This window comes from Sarcophilus harrisii, chromosome 3 (assembly GCF_902635505.1).
Source record: "Sarcophilus harrisii chromosome 3, mSarHar1.11, whole genome shotgun sequence".
Taxonomy (NCBI): Eukaryota; Metazoa; Chordata; class Mammalia; order Dasyuromorphia; family Dasyuridae; genus Sarcophilus; species Sarcophilus harrisii.
In genome coordinates, this window is record NC_045428.1 from 53648870 (window position 1) to 53667598 (window position 18729).

Sequence of the window (18729 nt, forward strand, 5' to 3'; positions counted from 1 at the left end):
AGGCTCCATTCTGTCATTCTCCAGTTGCTATGGAAAACTCCATTCAAAACAAAGTTCAAAAGACATAATGGTTGTAGAAAGAGCAGAATTCTCTCTAGCCTTAAGGGGCCACTCAGGGCTCCAAAATGTGGCATCAGAAGCTGGGATTCCTCACAATCATATCATACCTTAGACTGACAAGGAGAAATACAAAAAACACTTAGTCCTTTTATGGCTAGGGATACAGAGAAAAGTCCCCTTAGGCTCATAAGATGATACATATAGATCTGGAAGGAAATTTAGAAAGCATCTAGTACAACCATTTTATTTTATTGATAAGAAAGATGAGGCCCAGAGGAATAAAGCGCTCCTATGTGCAAAGTCATACAGGGAGTAAGTGAAAATAAAGAATTCAACCAACTCCTCTGACATCCAATTCAGCATTTGTCCCACTGCGCCATCTTATTGTCAAGTCATTAACACTCAGAAATGTTACCTTGGAACAAATTATCAGGAAACCAACAGACTGATGTGCCCTATCACTATGAAAACTTGCCTGTGAAATATTAACATCTTATCTCTTTCAATAGTTTCTCATATTCAGGAAGTAGCAAGGATGCTTTTTTTTTTTTTTTTTTGACATTTCAGAATGCAGGAAGATTAGCATTTCAGAAATGTAGTTCTCCTTGATGGACAATATTTATTTTTGTTTTTCTTTTGTTTTGTTGAGCCCATCTCTTCAGTCTAGATGCTATGGGTAGGGTAGGGTAATAAGACTACCCAAAACTTACCAGACATCAGTTTCTGAATTTGAACCTTTTGCTTGTGCTGAAAATATGGAAGGTGAACATATTGGATATTAGACACAACTCCTCCTCTATTCATATATGACTACCTTGTTATTTAAAACTAAAGAATGACAAGATAGTTCAATGCAATATTTTCTGGGCACAAAAATCAAGAAAATGGTTTCAGTCTTACCTTTGCCAATTCACTAGAGACAGAGATGTGACTAAGGCTTTCAGTGCCTAAGGAAAATTCATTTGGAGAGGCACAGAAGGCAATCTCCTCCAGTTATATATGTGTTGTTAATGTCCTTCAGAAAGTTTGACTGCAGCCCCATCCCCAACCCACTGGAGAAAGTCAGAGAGAGGGGGAAATGAGACAATAAACAAGAAGAATGTAGTGGGGGGAAGATGGACCCAGTAGTTAGATGGGACCCACTGAAAATAGAACTGCATGTCACTATAGAGAAAATTTTCAGTCACCCTGTCATATATATATATATATATATATATATATATATATAGTATGTATGTATATCCATAGACAGGAACAAAATATTCTATTGGCTTCCTACTAAAATATTTTCTTCTTTCCTCTCTGGTATCTTTTGCTCTCAAATTATCTTCCATGAATCCTGTGTAAATCTTTTATGTATATAATTGTTTAGTGTTATTTCCTCCATTGGAATGTAAATTTCTTGATGGCAGGGACAAATTTTGTCTTTCTCTGTATCCCAGTGAGGCTGGTATCTTTGCTCAGACCATTCTTTCTTAAATCCAACTCACTTGTATGTCAAGGTATCACATCTCTACTGTAAGAGAACAAAGGATAAACAACAACCATCCTAATATTAATGCAATGTCTAGTCCACAGTAAGTAGTTAATAAATGCTCATTAACTATTTCAAAGGGATATTATAAAAACCAATAAGTTTATCAGGAGCTAATTGTAAGAGTAGAAATCAACTCTGAATATATTTCAAATGTATCATATATCTGTATACATGTGTATGTGTGTAAATTCAAGTCCACATTGCTATTTCTTGGGGACCAGACCATTCACACTGGCTCACTCTTAAGGAGAATGAAAAACATTGGCCAGGAGCCAGCTGGAAAGCCTTCTGGGCAGTATTTCAGAAAAAAAAAAAAAAAGTTGAAAGCCAAGTACCAGGAAAAAACAGACATGTTAATAATTGGATCAAAGAGGAGGACAAAGTTTTGAACTCCAATACCAAGAGTAAGACATTGGTGAGGTGAGGGAAAAGGGAACCAAGGAAGAGAAGAGAGCAGGAAGAATTTCAAGGGCCCCAGTCCTTAAGGTTAACTGTGGTAGAAATACAGACATTTGACATTTCAGACAAAAAGAAAGCTTGGGACCACTACAAAGCAATCACCTCATAGCTGCTGGCTGGAGAGTTCCTATGTCAGGGAAGAGATCAGGACAAGATTACTATGAGATGAAGGGGAACAAGCAGTAAAGCCTGTGGCCAGATGCATTGAGGAAACACCAGAAAAATTAACGCTGGACCATGTCGGATTACAAAAGAAGCCCTGATGTAAATATGGGAATTTTTTTTTTATGAGAAGAAAAGTAATTTTCTCAAAGAAAAGGTAGGAGATTTGTTTCTAGGACATGTCAGTTATATTTCAGTCTTGCATTTCAAACTGGGCAGGGTTTTCCTTATCTACAAAGCTTCCTTCTATATTCACACTATTCCAAAGAGAAGACAATCCAAAAACTTTTCAAACTTGGGGACTCTCTTAATACGTGTGATCATACATCACATCAGTGACACTTGTATATTGTTTTTGGTGTGTGTGTGTGTGTGTGTGTGTGTGTGTGTGTTTCAAGGAAATAAGACATTTGTGCCCCAGGCACTGATTTGCTCAGATAATTTAGGAGGCAGATATTGGGTTTAGTTTATAGATGGAAAAGTGAAACCTATATCTAACATAATGGTGCCATCTTTGTGGCTAGGCAGAGGCGGAGCTCAGAACTTAGCATACTGGCTAGTGATTTTTTTTTTTTTTGGTCTCTCAGCACTCACCCTGCGAAGGTTGTTCAAAGTTCATAAGGTGAACAGTACTGAAACTTTAGCTGACACAAGTGCATTTGTGCTTCCATTGACTCCATTCAATATCAAGCTTGATATTGTCTTTATCCTTGACTCCCAAAGTTGTAACTAGCAATTTTCATTCCTAGGGCAAGAAACAGAAATATGGAAAATAATAAAAGAAACCACAGTACAGAAAATAATAAAATCACAATACGGAAACATGTGGAAAATAATAAAAGCAACTACAATATGGAAAATAATGAAAAAAATCAGAGGAAAGGGGAGAGAATTAATTACAATAAAAGTTTATAGAAGAATATATATGGCAGTTGACTATTCTTAAAACTAGTCACAAAAAATAATTTTGCTAGTAAATACATATACTACATTCTCACTATTTTATATTTTACTATCTTTGGCCCGAGCCCAAATCACCCCAACCTAGTTACAATCAACATCACTAAGTTTCTTCTCTTTTGGTCAATGAGAATTTTAGTTCTACTGTTCCTACCATGTTAATTTTTCCTTGAAAGCCCATCCATAGATAGAGCTAAGTGCTAGATTGACAGAAATCTTCCTACAACAGGGATCAGAAGGCTCTGAAGGGGAAACTGAGGCAGGTGACCTTGCACAGTCCTCTGTCATTTAAATGTAATTCACTTGCATGCCATAGCATCACCTCCCTGAAGTCATGGTTTTCTTTGAGAACAAAGGACAAACAACTACAACCTTATCTCTGCAGTAAAGAAAATCTAAATGAAAATTAGTGATTTCATCTTTGTTAATCCTCCTCTCATGCCAAAGCTTTATTCAAATGAAGGCAATGAAGCAGATGGCAAGGAAGAAAGAAGGAACTTTCAATAGTAGGAAGGAACCCAGTTCACCTCTTTTCTGGGTTTCAGTTTCCTCATATGTGAATTGAAGGTGTTTGATTGACTAGAAAATCCTTAAGATTTCTTCTTCTGTAAGACTACAGAAAATCCTGTAATCCTACAGGAAAATAGACAGAAATAACAGCATAAAATCAGTAAGCAACAGAATCAGCTTTTGCTTGTAGCCAGAACGCTCACAATAAATACACAGAGAAGCTGAATGCTCTGAATTTATATGTTTAGTGAGCAGCTATTAGGAGCATGATACTGCTGCTAGTGCGGAGGTCTCCAGAAGGAGGGATAACACCAGATATGCAATGAGCATCATCAGTAAGAAAGTTCTCCTTCCATTCTTCAGGGGCTTTTAATGGGAGCATCTGAACATACAAAGCCAAGAGAGAGGGGGCAGCAACTTCTTAGAATTGGAAAGTCCTGGATACTGAACACGGCAGAGTCCCCAAAGCAACTTTGAAACAGTGTACAAGCTGCTCCTCCCACAGACTTCATGCCAGAAGAATGAACAGCCGCTACTTAATGTTTACAAAAGTATCCTTGGCAGGAAGGGTAGATACACGCCAAGTTATTCTGCATTTATTAGGGATAGTAGCAAAAGAAGAACTATTTGCACAGTAGGACATCTTAGAAGCTAGAAAGAGGGATATCAGTAACAAAAGATGAGAAAATTTTCTTTTATAATATATATGCTTTATGTTGTATTATGTGGCAGCTAGTGGATAGACCACTAAAGTCAGGAAGACTCATCTACATGAGTTCAAATTTGATCTCAGACACTTATCAAGTTGTGCCCCTAGGCAAGGCACTTTACCCTGTTTGCCTCAGTTTCCTCATTTGCATAATGAGCTGGAGAAAGAAATGGCAAAGCACTCCAGCATCTTTGCCAGAAAATCCTAAATGGGAGTTGAGAAGAGTTAGACATGACTAAAAAAAAAAATGACTGAATAACAGAAAAATTATGTTAGATAGATGTATGTAATATATATTCAGAGATGTGAAGTCAATATAATATAGATTGATGCAATCAACAAATGGCTGGATTTAAAATCAGATGTATGTAATATCTATGCAGGGATGTGAAGTCAATGTAATATAAACTGGGAGGGGGGGAGGTCAATAAATGGCTGGATTTGAAATCAGGAAATATGAGATCAGATACTAGTTATATGACCATTGGCAAGTCATTTATGATCTAACAGAATCTCAAACTTCTCAGAAAGTGATACTCAGAAAATTTACCTCACAAGGCTATTGCAAGTTCTGAATAAGATAATCTGTATACATTTTTTAAAATTGCTTTCATTTATATAATGCTTTGCTAAAGTTAGCAAAACACTTTATACATGTTAACTCATTTGATCTTCAGAACAATCCTAGGAAGTAGGTACTAGTATTAACCCCATTTTACAAATAGAGAAACTAAAAGTTAGGTGATTTGCTTAGTGTCTATTTTGTTGGTTTTTTCATAAAATCAAATCTTAGTTTTATTTATTAGTTCAATAATTTTCTTAGTTTCAATTTTATTAATTTCTCCTTTGAGTTTCAGAAGTTCTGATTTATTATTTAATTAGGGGTTTTTAATTTGTTCTTTTTCTAGCTTTTTTAGTTGCATGCCCAATTCATTTATCTCCTTTTTCTCTATTTTAATCATGTAAGCTATTTAGAGATATAAAACTTCCCCTGAGAACTGCTTGACTGTATCCCATAGGTTTTGGTATGTTGTCTCATAATTGTTATTCTCTTGGATGAAATTATGGACTGTTTCTGTGATTTGTTGTTTGACCCACTCATTTTGTAGAATTAGATCATTTAATTTCCAATTGGTTTTTAGTCTATCTTTCCCTGCTCCTTTATTGAATATAACTTTTATTGCATTGTGGTCTAAAAAGAAACTATTTACTATTTCTGCATTTCTGCATTTGATTGTGAGGTTTTTATGTCATGATCACTTTTTGTGTAGATGCCATGTACTGCCAAGAAAAAAGGTGTATTTTTTTCTGTCCTTATTCAGTTTTCTTTAGAGGTTTACCATATCTAGGTTTTCTAGGATTCTATTAGCCTCCCTAATTTCTTTTCTGTTTATTTTGTGATGTCTGACTGTGAGAAGGGAAAGTTGAGATCCCCCATTGTTGTTTAGTGTCTAGCAAGTATCTGAGATAGGATTTGAATTCACATCTTTTTAACTACAAGTTCAGCATTATCTATCTACTCCATCACTTAGTGCTCTTAAAGCATTCATTGTCAGTTGTTATTAGCCACAGTATAGAGGCATAATGGGAGAGTGAATAAAGAACTGATTATCAAAATTTTACTAAAATTTTCAGTTGAGTGTGTACATGTGTGTGTGCAAAAGAAAGAGAGAGAGAATGTACACGTATGCACACACACATCTAGATAGATAGATGGATAGATACATATACATTTATTTACAGAGTATATATACTTATGTGTGCATATGAATGACTGCATATAAACAAGCAAATATATGTATATATCTAAACTTTATTTATTGATAGGTGGGCATATCTTAGGTGGCTAGACCAGAAGAATTTGACAGGTATTGGTAGATTATTGCAGACTGAGAGAACCAGATGCTCATCTCATACTACCAGCCAACAGACAAGTAACAAAGGGAACTTACCATCTGTTCAAACTAGATGGCTAGAAATCTACATAGGATGAAGTTAAAATTTGTTGTTGTTGTTGTTGTGTCCAACTCTTTATAACCCCATTTGAGGTATTTGGGGCAAAAGTGGAGAGGTTTCCCAGTTCCTTCTCCACCTCATTTTATAAATGAAAAACTGAAGCAAACAGGATGAGGTGACTTGCCCAGGGTCACACAGCTAGTAAGCATCTGAGACCGGATTTGAATTCAAGTCTTCCTCATTTTAGGCCTGGCATTTTATCTATTGTACCACCTAGCTGCCCCATTGAAGTCAAAATGAACTTCATTAAAGTGGAAATAACCTGTCTTAAAGGACTATAGTTTTTATTTCGATTCCTATGTGTCTTAGGAGTTAGGGGAGAGGGAGAAAGTATTGTGGGGAAAGCATATCTTGGGAATCTTCCTTGAAAGAATTAGCCTGATACTTTTGTTGTCACTATTGGGATGAGCATCCCAAAGTAGTTTTAGCAGATACTATTCATTCAAGACCAGCTAATTACATGACAATTTAGAATAAACAGTTATAAAGAGTTAAGAACAAAGAGATGAAGTAGACTTTTGTTTGACTGGATCAGTCACTGGATCTGTAACATGAAACTAGGCAGTAGAAGGACCTGAGTAGGGCCTGAGAAGTCAACATTCTGAAAGATTAAAAGTCAGACAGTTGAAGGTGTAAAATTCTCTAAAATTTGCAATAACAAAGCAAGGATGCAAAGAATCCAGGAGCTTCTGATGCCTTTAGCAATTTGGACCTATCAGTTCAACTCTGACCATGTAGATTTCAGTGAACCAATTCAATTCAACAAAGATTTAGTAAATCACAGTGGTAGACAGAATACAAGACATTACAAAGTTTAAATTAAAAATGGTCCCTGAAGACATTTGATAAAGTCATTTCTAGTATTTTTATGGATTACATAAATATGTAGAGCTCAGAAGTGGTTAAATAATCAGACCCAAGGGTAGTTATTAAAGGCTTAATGTCTACTTAGGGTGAAGTAGATTTCTGCTTCAGGGTTCTCTCTTAATTATTTTTATCAAAGGTTTTGATGAAGACCTTGATAACATGCTTAACAAATTTAAAGGTAACACCAAACTGGGAGGGCAACAGACCTGTTGGATGTCAATCAGGATGGGAAAAAACCTGTCTTCCCAGGGTAGACTAAACAGACAAATGTAACTAACTGAGATTTAGTAGGAAAAATGAAAAAAATGCCATACTTGTTAAAACAAAAAATTAAATTAACAAGTGCAAGATAGGGAAGACATTCTAAGGCAAAAGTTCATGTGAAAAATAAAATATCTGGTCATTTTTAATTAAAAAACTATACATACATATATATATACACACATATACACACAGAGATAGATATACATACAAAGATATACATATATATATATGTATATATAGATATATTGATATCTAACTACCCTCCCCATGCTTGTGAGCCTGGTTTTGAATCCAACTATAAGACATTATAATTAAGCTTATTGAAAATCATCTTTCATTTACCCAATGTTCTTATCTAAGATTCTTTTGGATTTGATGTCTTGGATTCTCCCCCATCTTTGTGCCATCTACAAATTTGATAAGGACACTATCTATGCTTTTTTTCAAGATAACTAAAAAAAAAAGGGGGGGGAACAGGACAGTACTTGGTGGACTATATATATATATATATATATATAGAGAGAGAGAGAGAGAGAGAAAGGGAAGGAGGGAGAGAAAGAGAGCATTATGGATTAGAATAGGGCTTCTTAAATTTTTTCCACTCATGACCCTTTTTTGCCTGAGAAATTTTTATATGACCTGAGGTTTTAAGAATAGAAAATAGATATACAAGTCAAACATTTATTGATAACAAATAATAATTTTGTGACCCTCATGTTCAGTTACACAACCCCAGATGGAATTATGATCCACAATTTAAAAAGCTTTGGGTTACCTTTTAGTGTAATTTAGTGGATTAATAGTAAAAATATATGATGCTCTGTGGCTTATGATGGGTTATGGTTTAATAGCCAGATCCAAAGAGAAATAATTGGAATTCTCTGTTGTGAATAGCTTGGTATAGTATATTATATAGTATATAGTATATGGTATTGTATATAGTATATATAGTATAGACTAAAATCAGAGGATTAGGATTCAAATCTCACTTCTGATTCTGGGAGAGTCACTTAACATCCCTGAGCCTTGGTTGCCTCCTTTTTAAATTCAGGCATTGGACTAGATGATTCTGAGGTACCATTCAATTCAAAATCTGATTTTATTAATGAACATCTCCACTAAAATGTCCACCAAGTACTGTTCTGTTCCCCCCCCCCTTTTTTTAGTTATCTTGAAAAAAAGCATAGATAGTGTCCTTATCAAATTTGTAGATGGCACAAAGATGGGGGAGAATCCAAGACATCAAATCCAAAAGAATCTTAGATAAGAACATTGGGTAAATGAAAGATGATTTTCAATAAGCTTAATTATAATGTCTTATAGTTGAATTCAAAACCAGGCTCACAAGCATGGGGAGGGTAGTTAGATATCAATTTGTCTTTAAAAGGTCTAAGGGGATTATTGGATTGAATGTCCCATTTGAGCTAATAATGTGATGCAGTGGTCAAAAACATTAATAAGATCTTGAACTGCATTGAAAAAAAACATAATTATCAGGAATAGGGAGATAATAGGCTTGCTGTATTCAGATATGGTGAGGGGGGGGAGAGAGAGAGTTGATAGACAAATGAACAAAGAATGAATGAACAAATAAATAAATATGTTTAGTTTTGAGTGACATATTTTAAGAAGGATATTGATGAACTAGAGGACATGTAAAGAAGACTGACCTAGAACAATACAATTCAAGCCAAATATGGATCAGTTCAAAGAACTCAGATTATTTTGCCTAGAAAAGAAAATTCTTTTACTTTAAGGGACATAGAAGCTATCTTCAGTCACTCAAAAGGCTATCATATGGAAGGAAGACTACATCTAGACTATTTGTCCCAGAGTATCTATCTACATTGGAAGGAAGTTACAAAACTCCCTGAAAATCGGAGCTAGCCAGAAACAGAATGAGCCAGAAACAATCTCATTTGGATTCCTTTGAAAAAAGGCTGTATCATCACTTGTAATCTTGGACGTTCTTGTTCAGGTATGGATTGGGTAAAATAGCTGTTAACCTCTTTTCCAATTATGATATTCTGCAATATCATGGCTATAAGTCAATAGTGCAAGATACTTAAATGGATCTGTGATCTTATAAATTTGGAAGGTCATGCCAATGATACAGACTGCAACTAATCCTTTGTCTTCCCATCTGTGTGGTGCTTATGTCCTTGCCTGAGTTCACCAAAGGACATCTGCCTACTGTGCTAAATGTTTTAAGAATCACACAGCTTTTAGAAGATCTGTACAATATAAGGACTAAAACAGCAAGTGAATTTTAGGCTATATAAAAGCACAGCACCTAGAAGCCAAAAGTGATAGTACCATTGTACTCTTCTCTAGTCATATCATTACTGAAATATTGTGTTCAATCCTGGGGACGATATTTTTGAGGAAAGCTGGAGAACAGAGGGTGACCAAAATGATGGTGAAGGGAACTTGTCACACCAGGAATGTAGCTATAAGAACTAGAGATATTTAGCTAGTAAAAGAAAATAAGGGAAATGTGATAATCATCCTCAAGCATTTGAAGAGGATTATGACTTAGATTTCTTTTGATTGGTCCTATTCCATTGGTCTCAACTATTACCAATGAATGGAAGATTCTGAGAAATCAATTTAGGCTTATAGGAAGGAAAAGCTTCCTAGCAATGAGAGCTATCCCCAAGAAGAATGAACTACATAGGAAGACTGGGTCCCCCCCACCCTTTACTACACGGACAATTCTTTAAACAAAATGGTCTAGATGACTATTTGTTGGGAAATTGTAGATAGAATTCTTTTTCAAGGGATTATGTTGTGTTGTTCTTTCTGTATAAAGGGCCCTGAGCTTGGAGTAATGATTTGTAGTAACAAAAAATCTAAATTTGACTCCTAAAGATGCCAATCACTGGCTGTGTATGCTTTCTTGTCCTACAATTTCTTATTTGTGAAATAAAGGGATTAAAAAAATGACCTCTGAGGTCCCTTCCAATTTGGAGACTTTGATTTGAGGAGCTTACTAATTAATAATAATAATAGCATTTATATAATACTTCATGGTTTGCAAACTACATGTTATCTCATTTGATTCTCACAATAAGATCAAATGATCAGACACAAATACACATAACTATGATATGTAATATTATATGATAAATCTCTTTGTGAGGAAGATGAAGGAGGTGCTAAAAATAATTTTTGTTTTAATAACAAACTCCAGGGAGTGGGTGGGGAGATGCATGAAGAACATATTTTTTAAAGTTTAATCTACATTATTAACATTTTATCCATCATTTTCCCAAGTTTAGTCAATCGAAAAAAGAATAAATCAAGTCCCAAAGTGGTGTCCTCAATGATTTCTGAGGTATTAATGATCATACTGAGAATTTAATCATTTGTTCTCTTAAAATCAATATAGGCTACTTCCAGCTCATCAATTCAATTCAGTAAATACTTAGTAAGTATCTTGTATGTCCTAGCATTGTCCTAAGTCCAGGGGAGACAGATAAGAAAAAGAAAGGCAGTTGCTGTCCACCAGGAACTTACAGTCTAGTAAGGAAAGACAATATACAAGATGAAACAGTAAAGATGGAGGGAGTGTCAGGGAATGCTAAGAATCAAAGAGTCAAAACCAAGTAGAGACAATGAAAATCAAAGAGTTAACCTGGAAAGTTCTGAGCCTTCTTTAAAGGAGGGTTCAGAAAGAATTATTGCTCTGCCCTTCAATCAGGGAGGAGAAGTAATTAATTGGAGGTCCTGAGGAGGTATTGAATATCAAAAACTGATATTGCTGCAGAATGATGAGATTTCAAAAGATCAGCTTCTCCTGGAGGTGGCATGAATTTCAAAGAAGAAACTGAGCAGAGCCATAGATGGAAAATTGACAGAGAATTGGGTAAAGACCAACTGAGATTATGGTGTCTTGGACCACAGGCATTTAAATTTGTTGAATTAAATTGAATTGGATCTGAGGAGTTTGTGAAGGGCTTGGTCTAGATACTGACTGGCTTCTGTATAATCACCTCTTGTAGAAGGGGTACCTTCTCTGAAGAGAGAGAGAAATTTAGAAGACTACCTAAATATGCCTTGATCTTAAAGGTTTCAGTCTTCTCCTGGTTTCTAGAATATCTATTTGTGCTTAGTTTTCTCCTCCCCTTTGGTCTGACAGTTTGACAACTAAAAAGGTCACAAAAGGAATGGGAAAAAGAGTCTGGAAGGAACTATTTGTCCCCTGCCCCATATCAGCAGTAGAGAAAGACACCAGTCTCCTACATTGCCCCAACTGCTTCAGTCCTTTCATTTCTTCTTCCTCAGTAAGTCAAACCAGAGGTCTACACAGTAGTATAAGGTGGGTTGTTGCCACCTTATTCTGCCTATGGTCACTGGTTTTTAAATAAAATCATAGAGAAGTAGCCCAAGGAGAATAGAACAAGGGTGAGGAAGGCAAAAATCTCTAAAGGGTAACAGTGGAAATGATTCTCCTTTAAGCAGTATGCATGAAGGTTATTAAATAATAAAAATGGCTAAAGTTCTGAAGGTGGCACAAAGATAGCAGAGTAAAGCAAGAAAACTGCTCAAGCTTTCCCAGGTTCCCTCAAAAATCCTATGAAACCAAGACTTTGAACAGAGTCTGGCAGAATGAAACCACTCTCCAGCTCAAGATAGATTAGAAGGACTTCAAGAAAGGTCAATCTCACCCAGCTTAGATGGCGTCCAGGAAAGTCAGTGAGAGGGTCTTAATCACAGCAGAGCAGTAACTAAGATCCTCTGCCCTGGCTCAGTAGTGGAGCAGACCAGTGAGGCAGCCTCTAGTCCCAGCACAGAAGGCAAATTGCCATCGCAAGAAACCAAATTTTTGCCCCTAGTAGGGCTACCCACTGCTGTGAGCAAGACACCAAACACAAGGGATCCCATGTCCTTAGAGCCAAGGTTCAGAGTGGCACAAGAAGCTTAGAATGATGCCCCTGTACCCTAGGAGCAGAGCTTGACTTTAAAAGTTACAAAGTAGAGAAAAAATAAAGAAAATGATCAAGAAACAGAAAAGAACCTTAACCATGGAAAACTACTATAATGGGGCAGCTAGGTGGATAGAGCACCAGCTCTGAAGTCAGGAGAACCTGAGTTCAAATATGACTCAGACACTTAACACTTCCTAGGTATATGACCCTGGGCAAGTCACTTAACTCCAATTGACGCAGGGGAAAAAAAAAAAAACACTTTTTTTTTTAATGGTTCAAATTTTGCCTATAGGTTTTTGCAGCATTGAGACTGAAAATACATTTCAGCAGAAGACTAACCCAGCTATAAATCAAAGTGAGAAGAGAGGAATAACAGGAGTGGAAACATAGCCAATGTCCACCACTCTGCAGAGATCACAGTCTCAGATGGCACCATCAATTACCTCCTCAAACATTATGGCCACATAATGAACTTGTAGTGAACAGGAAGAGAGATGCATCAAGCACCCAGATATCAGCAGACATAAGAACAAGGAAACATTTTCTGAGAATCCCCTGTGGGTCAGGGAGCATCACTTCTCAGCTATCCATGGGCAAATTATTGGCATTGCCAGCATAGCTAAGGTCTGCAGTAATATTAGTTTATGATTCTTAGTGACTCAGTCATCCATTCTACCTAAGTAAGGATGTCATTGACATTCACACAGCTGGTATTTACTCTCACTGGAAAGGGAGGGAAACTTTTTAATTACTAGTAACTCTGGTATCTTTAGATAGGTTTGATCTGCCCAAGAGTAGGAGTGGATGGTGTAGGCAATGGACTATGTGGTGGGATCTAGGAAGCTACTCCATTGGATACCTGGAATTCCACTATTAATGATTCATTTCTTTGTGTTTGAGAGTAGGAGTGAAGTTTTAAGTCAATAATACCTTAATGAAAATGACTTTAGCTAATACCTTGCTAACTGATAAGAAAGAGGCAAACACTGGAGGGAGGAAAGGAAGGAAGGAAAAGAGAGGAAATAAGCATGTTTTAAGCATCTGGTTACCTGGTTTGGTGCTAAGTGCTTTACAAATATACTTATTTAGGAAGATCGATAGGAAGCTGAGATAAGATAATTGATAATAAAGAGGGAGTTATAAGCCTCAAAAGAAAAACTCTAGGGGATACCAAAGACCACTTCACAATTTAATTCAGTTTGTAGATCATTGGTAATATGCAGGCATTAAATATATATATATATATATATATATATATATATATTTATAAATATATATATTAATAATATCAAAATATGTATGAGGGGATACATAGAAGTGTTAAAATTGATTTTACTGTGAAAATTTGAATTTATATGAAAAAATTGAAACTTGAATAGTATATTTGTATGTGAAGTGGAAGAACATGGTTCATAGAAGCTTCTGTCCAGATAGGCAGAAAGGAAAGATTGTGGTTAATCCAGTTATCTCCTTGCTTTAGAAAAGATGTAATGCAGCACACAATTATACTCCTGCCCCAGTAAATGACAAGGACCATCAAATTTCCTGAGAAAAACTAAGATTTGATTCCTTCGATAGTCTTAGAAGTGATACCTTCTCTTCCCAGAATGAAGGGGCCACAGGAGTGTCAAGATTAAGAAGATGAACAATTAAACCATTACTGGCTATTTCGGCACTTTTACCTGAATGAAGCCTCAGAATATTAAAGAAACTTATATTCAAATATAAGTATAGAAAGTCTTAGTTTTGGGAGAAGAGGTGTTACTTGCAGTTTGGGATTACTTATGCCATTCATTAACAAGGAAAATTAAGAGCAGGCTGTAATTCTCCTAATAGCATCGACTGACCTTGCTTTACATACTTCAAATGCTTTGCCAGGCTTCCATGCCTAGTATCAATTTCTAGTTGGTCCAATAGTGTTTATAATACAATTTCTCAATCTTATACTTGTCTCATGACAGGAAGCTAGACCAGCCATTGATTAACTAGCAAAGGACTGATGGCAGTAAGAAATACTGGCAGATGATTAACTTGGAGCTAGTTAGCTGGCTTGGTCAAAGCATGATACTTAGGACTCCAGCTCCTGGGTCACTTCTCACAGAGGAAGAATCCAAGTTTGATGCTATCTTGGTGGGTTCTTCCTCATTGGAGATCCCCAAGTAAAGACTGCAAGATCACACTGATTATGTCATTGAAAGGATTTTTTTTCAGGTAATGATTGAACTATATAGCCACTGAGGTCTTTTCTCACTCTGAAATGTTTTGATCTTGGCCCTCTATTACCCTATTCCATGCATTTTCATGACTGTTCCCCTTACTCTATCATTTCTTCCTTCTCATCTGGCTTCCCAGTTTCCTTCAGGTCCCAAATAAAATCTTATCTTCTATAAGGAGTTTCCCTCCACCCCGGTTCTTAATTCTATTGCCTTCTCTTTCTCTTCAATATCTCCAATTGAATTTATATATCGCTTTTTTTGTGTAGTCTTCCCTTGCTAATCTGTCAACTCCCTGAGAAAAGGGAGTTCGTATTTTTTTGCATTTCTTTATATTCCCAGAATTTAGCACAATATCTAGAACACAGCAGCTACTTAACAAATTCTCCTTAACTAGACCATTCATGGTGTTCTTCATCCCAAATAACCATCTTACAAATACATGTCCCACTTGATAGCAGGGTCCAGGCTGGAAGAAATTCACCACAATCTGTCACCACAATTGAAAAATAATTCAGAATGTGTGTCTTGTTAATCATTGCCCAAAGACTGCTGTAATTTCTTTCGAATGACAGGACAGAAATTCATCCACTGAGCAGTCTCCTCTCTGTCACTAACCAGCGGTGGGACTTTGGCCAAGTTTCTTCATCTGGGACAATGAAGGAGTTGTTTAGGCGTGAGGGACTATGGCCCCTTCCAACCCTAACATTTTATGATTATAGGGTACAGGGGAAATAATAATGACACTGGAATCGGAGGCCCTAAGTTCAAAAGTTGCCACTGACTCAACTCTGTGAGCTTGAACAAGTCATTTACCTTCTCTAGGCCTCAGTTTCCCCTTCTGCAAAATTAAGTATGCTGCTCTGGCTGACTTTCTTAGGTCCTTCTATTACAATTCTGGGATGAAACAGGGCCGGCCCTGTATTATTCTTGGGGTCACGCTGCCCTCTAGTGTTGCACTTTGAAAGAATCCCTAAAATCTAATCTAAGAGGTCATTTCAATTTAGGATCAAAGAGATAGAAATAGGAAGGAACTTTAGAAAACATCGAATCCAGCCCTTTTCTTTTCCAAATGAGAAAGCTGAGGTCTAAAGAGATAAAATTAATTTATTTTAAACAGGATATTATATTTAGTTTAGGTGCTGAAGAATGAACATTAATTCTAGTCAGAGGCCACCTGTCCCAAAAATCCTTACTAACTAACTATGTGATCTTGGACAAATTACTGAATCTTCCATGGGCCTCAATTTACTCATGTGTATAATGCAGACCTTTAAGCCTATAGCCTTGGCAGTCCCTTTCAGTCCTAAATCTGTGCTCCATTCTGGATAAACTTCCAAGTACTATCCAAATTCTTTTGACACATTTTGAATCAAATCTGTATCAAAATTGGTGTCAAATATTTGCTGATTGTTTTTTTAATACTTTTGTAATTCTTTTGTGAATATAATCTTTTTTAACTGTAAGAGTGATACATATTAGGTTGGGGGGAGGGGACTCAACTTGGAATCAAGAGAGACCTAAATTCTAATCCTGGCTCTAATATTTACTACTGTCCTGAGTCTGAGCAAGTTAACTCTGAGACTCAACCTCCTTATCTCCAAGAAGGAGAAAATAATACCTGTAGTCCCTGTAGATAGTCATGGCAAAGGCATGGAGATAGGAGATGTGTGAGATGGAGCAAGTAGCCCAGTATGGTTATCAGTGTTGAAGGCAGGAGAAGGAGAGAGGCATGGGGAAATAATGGACAAGAGTGGTTGTAGTTGTTCAGTCATTTCAGTCCTGTCCTATTTGGGGTTTTCTTGGCAAAAATATTGGAGAGGTTTCCCATTTCCTTCTCCAGCTCATTTTACAGATAAGGAAACTGAGGCAAATGTGTACAAATAAAAGAGCCAGGAGATGAAGATTTTTAAATGCCAAAGGATTTTATATTTGATACTAGAGACAAGAGGTAACATCTAGAATATCTGGAGCAGGGGCTAACTAAAATCATATTTGGGATTTAAGAAAAATTACTTTTGCAGCTGTATAGATGACTAGAATGGAAGGAGATTTGAGGCCTGAAAACTAAATAAAAGGCCAAGGTCTGAAACATAATAGAAGCCCATGGTAGCTAGGAGACATACACAAAAACTACTGTAGACAGAGAAGTGACAATATCTCTTGTATATGGGGAGATTGAGGGAAAGGACATTGTCAAAGCAGGGTACTAGGACAATGGTGGTATCCGCCATTATAAGAAGGCACTATGAACAAAGGATGAATTGGGGGAGGGGGAAGTAATAAACTTTGTCTTAAATCTGTTCAATTTGATGTGCCTGTAGAACCATGAGATGAGGAGGTAATTAGAGAAATGACATTGGTCTAGAAAAAAAACCAAAGGAAAGATAAGTAGATCAGAAGGTCATTTGCATGGAAATAGTAATTGAATTCGTGGTGATTAGATGACCATGTCTGGGAGAGCCTTGGGGGATAGACTTAGTTGAGGGGAGTGACCCAGTTGATAAACTGATAAAATCGATTGAAAAAGGAGTGATCAGCTAATTTGGAAGGTAAAGCCAGAGAAAACTGTCACAAAACCTCAGAACATCCTGAAAGAAAAGGCCAATTACATCAAAAACTGCTGAGGTCAAGAACCTGATAAGAATAATTATGGCACACAGGTCATTGATTCAGGTATCATGCACCAATCAGCTTTGCTGTTAATAGTCAAAGGTGGCTTCCCCAACCCTACTGGGTCTCCATGTCTATTGTTTGTTATACTTTTTAGGGGCAGCTGAGGGGAATAATACTGTAGTGGTCATGAGTAGCTTTTCTTATGGAGAATATACATGTATGCAAGTGGTTTTCAAAAGGTTTCTGGGAATCCCCACCTCTTCCAATAAAGAAGAGGTTTCAAGGGTAAATTAATGAGATGAAGTTGTGTTCTTGTCAACGGCAGCGAAGGATAAGATGGTGACAACTTCAGAGAACTGAGGGGGTGATGAGACGGGCTAATGAGGCAACAGAGACTGCTCCCTTCCTCTAGAATGACATGATGACTCCATCTGCCTTCCCAAGAATACTTATCTACCTGCTCTACAGGTGGAGGGAAGTTTATGTGAGGCTTGTGTCTGATCTTCCTGGAGGAGGAAGGAAACCCTATTGTTTTTCCCTTTTTAAAAAGGCTCAGACGTGAGTCCCTTTCTTTCTATTCACGATATATGCAGAGAAACTGAATATCCCTACAGGAGAGAGAGAATCTAAAGCAATTCAGATATTCATAGGGTTTCCCTGAATGGAGACAGGATTATTGACAAGGCTTCAAGACTGAACCTTGTAATGGGCTCCAGAATACATTAAGAGCATCAGTGATATTTATATGGCATCTTAAGGTTTGCAAGTTCTTTATATACCTAAGCCCATTTGGACCTCCCAACAAGCCTGCTATTATTGTCTCAATTTTGCAGAAAAGTGAGATAAAAGTTGGTGATTTGCAGTCACATAGCCAGTAAGTGTCTGAGGCAGGAATTCAATGCAGCTCTTCAGACACTCAGCCTCGATTAATTGATTAAAAACTCTCAAAGAAAAAAATAAATAAGGAAAAATGAAAAACTCCCCAAAGAGTTTATTTCCAAATCATCACCATGTTAGTTTTTGATAGTAAGTCGTTGTAACCAGTGCTTGAGAAACTGAATCTAAACATTCAGTGCAGAGCTGAGACAGTCAGAATCAGAGAAGGGCTGAGAGGAAAAGGTAACTTGACTCCAGACATAGCAGGGGCTGAACATGATATATTCCAGTGACTCCTTGGGCAGATAGTTGGTACCATGGATAGAGAGCTGGACCCGCAGTCCGGGAGGCCTGAGTTCTTTGCTTTTCACCATTATGAGTTCACATTTCCATCTTTTTTGTTGTTGTGTCTTGATCTTCCTTCTCCTCCTAGACTGTAAATTTTCTAAGTGGGTGGAATACCTTCTGTTGAGCTTTGCATCTCTGCTGTTGTCTTGGGCATAATAGTCACCTCATGAATTTTTGGTAGATGCTGAGGATATATGAGGT

The 18729-nt window shown here is 36.8% G+C and overlaps 1 protein-coding gene across 1 annotated transcript in view; it reads left to right on the forward strand.

Moving 5' to 3' along the window:
* Nucleotides 1–1995: 1995 nt before the first annotated feature.
* SLC19A3 (solute carrier family 19 member 3) overlaps nucleotides 1996–18729 on the forward strand; it is a 47757-nt gene continuing 31023 nt past the window's right edge. The window contains exon 1 of the mRNA XM_031957899.1: nucleotides 1996–2375. The gene's annotated coding sequence lies outside the window, so the exon portion shown is untranslated. The remainder of the gene's footprint in view (nucleotides 2376–18729) is intronic.